This window comes from Etheostoma spectabile, chromosome 3, assembly GCF_008692095.1.
Source record: "Etheostoma spectabile isolate EspeVRDwgs_2016 chromosome 3, UIUC_Espe_1.0, whole genome shotgun sequence".
Classification (NCBI taxonomy): domain Eukaryota; kingdom Metazoa; phylum Chordata; class Actinopteri; order Perciformes; family Percidae; genus Etheostoma; species Etheostoma spectabile.
In genome coordinates this window covers 22,898,632-22,902,131 of record NC_045735.1, presented here as the reverse complement: position 1 = coordinate 22,902,131, position 3,500 = coordinate 22,898,632, and the positions used below count along the sequence as shown (strand labels likewise).

The 3,500-nt window shown below is 43.9% G+C and overlaps 1 long non-coding RNA gene across 1 annotated transcript in view; it reads right to left on the bottom strand.

Annotated features, from left to right (window-relative positions):
• The window catches only part of LOC116683934 (uncharacterized), a 5,692-nt gene extending 3,592 nt beyond the window's left edge, over nucleotides 1-2,100 (bottom strand). The window contains exon 1 of the long non-coding RNA XR_004330733.1: nucleotides 1,973-2,100. This is a non-coding gene — a long non-coding RNA (uncharacterized LOC116683934). The remainder of the gene's footprint in view (nucleotides 1-1,972) is intronic.
• Nucleotides 2,101-3,500: the final 1,400 nt, after the last annotated feature.

Sequence of the window (3,500 nt, the reverse complement as noted above, 5' to 3'; positions counted from 1 at the left end):
TAGACAGCATGATTATTGCACAGGTGTGCCTTAGGCTGGCTACAACAAAAGGCCACTCTATAATGTGCGGTTTTATCACACAGCATAATGCCACAGATTTTGCAAGTTTTGAGGGAGCGTGCAATTGGCATGCTGCCTGCAGGAATGTCCACCAGAGCTGTTGCACGTGAATTGATTGTTAATTTCTCTACTATAAGCCGTCTCCACAGTGTTTCAGAGAATTTGACAGTAGATCCAACCAACCTCACAACCGCAGACTACGTGTAACCACAACAGCCTAGGACCTCCAGGGAGACGAGTCAGCCTATAGAAACAAGGTCCTGGAATTGTCCAAGTGGTGCTTGGCTAACAACCTGGCTCTATTCAATTCAATTCAATTTTATTTATAGTATCAATTCATAACAAGAGTTATCTCAAGACACTTTACAGATAGACCACACTCCAGAATTTACAAGGACCCAACAGTTCTAATAGTTTCCTCCAGAGCAAGCAACAGTGCGACAGTGGCGAGGAAAAACTTCCTTTTAGGCAGAAACCTCGGTCAGACCCAGGCTCTTGGTAGGCGGTGTCTGACGGGCCGGTTGGGGTTAGAATGAAGAGTGGCAATAACAAAAATAGAAAAAATTAGTAGTTGTAGAAGTTCTTTGTAGTAGTTCATGGCATAGCAGGACGCTGTGCGGCATTACAAGGCACAGCAGGACACAGCAAACACCAAGGAGGTCATTCTGGACTTCTGAAAGCACAGGGCAGATCTGCGCCCCCTCTACATCAACAGAGACTGCATGGAGAGGGTCCACACCTTCACCTTGCTGGCCACCATGATCTCTGCCAACCTCTCCTGTATGGCAAACACCACAGCTGCCATTGAAAAGTCACAAAAACGACTGCTGTACGGCAAGGAGCTGCCAATGACCTTCTACCGCTCTACCCTCGAGAGCATCCTAACATACTGCATCACAGTGTGGTTCTCACTCTACACTGAGGAAAAATGGAAGAAGCTCCAGAGGATGGTCAACACTGCTCAGAGGATCATTGGCTGTACCCTCCCCTCTCTGAAGGACATCCATTCATCCTGCTGCCTCAGCATCATCAAGGACTGCTCCTATCCTGCCTACCCCGTTTGACCTGCTGCCCTCTGGCAAGTGCTGCAAGTCTATCAGCATCAGGACAAAAAGACTCAGCAACAGCTTCTTTCTACAAGCACACTAAACACACACACACTCACTTTTTGTGTGGTGATTTGGTGCTACCAATCATCCACAACCATCACCTCATGTTGCAGCATGACTGTGTAGAGGCCCCATGTTGCAAGGATATGTACACAATTCCTAAAACCTGAAAACCTCCCAGTTCTTGCATGGCCAGCATACTCATTGAACATGTCACCCATTGGGCATGTTTGGGATGCTCAGGATTGGTGTTCCAGGTCCTGCCAATTCATACTTTGCATGTGACTTCACAACTATTAGCTGGCAGGCAAGAAAATTAGTCTCCTAGCAACAAAACTGGTAAGATAATCATCTTGCCAGGACGTCGCCAGTTTTACTTTAAGAAAGTTGGCGGATTGTTGTGCGATTGGATGCACTTACCGTAAACGTAACTAACAGACTCAGACACACACAGAGACATGCCGCAGACACACACACACACACACACACACACACACAGTAAGCCCACAAGGAGGAGGACACAGTTAAGTTTCATAGCAGTGAGTTTGAAGCAATAAACAGCATTTTTCTTTTAGAAAACATTGAAAACGGGTCCCACAGACTCCCCCGAACACCACACAAAGGTGGGAATTGGGAATGGTCAGGCGGTTCCTTTCGTCAGTCCACAAACATACAAAAAAGATACAGTTGCAACTTTTATCACAATTTTTTACAAAAGCTCCTGCAAAATCAGGCATTCTGGGCTGCAACTATCTCAAAAAGGCAGCGAAATCCTGGAGGGATTGGTTAAAACGAGACATAACAGGCATTGCAACAATGTTTACAAATACAGGCTACATTGGAATGCTGGCTGCACAGATTATACAGACGCAGACCGCTACGATTGACTGACACACCCACACACACACACACAGAGTTAAAATCACATGCTGGATGCATGGGTTTAGTTGATCGGGATATAACTTATATAATAACATTTTAGTGTAGGCAGGGTGTAGCGCTACCTATTCAGATGAAGACTTCATCACACAACAGAAGAGATTAGCAAACGTTAGCGGGTAGCTAGCTAGTAACATTCACCTTCGCTTTGATTATTATTGTTCATGTTTTTCACCTCCAATACGACAGCGTTGTTAACCAATCTACTCTTGAAAAAAAGATAGTCATCCGTACTTCTGTAGGCTCTCATGTTTTCTGCTGTGTGAGGTGACAGATTCTCTATAAGATAGATGTAAACATCTCCAAACGTCAATTCTGGTAGAGACTTTGCCAGCTTCAAATCAATAAAAACATCAGCGGGGGCCATGTACGGATCACAAGTTCCAAGTAAGTTAATCTTTTCATGATATCTAATTTTAACTTTTGGTAACATGTGGTCTAAACAGTTGATTGATTGTAGTATTGAAAATCTGCAAGGCTGCAATTCCTCTTGCTGGCCACACGTCGCCATTTCTTGCCCGCCAGGTACCCATGGTGATTACGTGACTGCAAAGTATGAACACTCATTCGCACAGCCATTGAGGAGAAGTGGACCAACATTTCACAGGCCACAATAAACAACCTGATTAACTCTACGTGAAGGAGATGTGTTGCACTGCGTGAGGAAAATTGTGGTCACACCAGATACAGACTGGTTTTCAGTAAAACTGCACATTTTAGACTGGCCTTTTATTGTGGCCAGCCTAAGGCTCACCTGTGCAATAATCAAGCTGTCTAATCAGCATCTTGATATGCCACACCTGTGAGGTGGATGGATTTTCTCTGCAAAGGAGAAGTGCTCACTAACACAGATTTAGACAGCTTTGTGAACAAAATTTCAGAAAAAAATGTTTGTGCACATTGAAAAAGTCTTAAATCTTTGATGTGTTGTGTTGGGTTTATAATTTTGGTCAGAGAAGTTTAAGAGTGAATTGAATGGATGCCCTTTATGTTTGGCTGGATTTTATGAATGTATACATCAGTAAATCCCACACCCGATACAATCCGGCTCAGATACATCTCAGATGCATTTTCAGCAAACAACTGTACACAGTTTTGAGAGAGAAAGAATGAGAGAGATACCTAAAAAAGAGAAGCAAAAACTGATTCCTTATCTAAATGTATGTCCTTATCTCCTCAGCCTGTGTGTGTGTGTGTGTGTGTGTGTGTGTGTGTGTGTGTGTGCGTGTGTGCAATGATTAGGCTATCCTGTCACGTAATATGCTAAATATATCTGCAGACCACCAGTGAAGCAAAAGGTTTAACAGGCCATAGGAGGCTACTTGACATTTCTGATGCTTATTTCTTCTTCTGCAGGGAATAAGAAACACAACAATAGATGCCCCCCCCCCC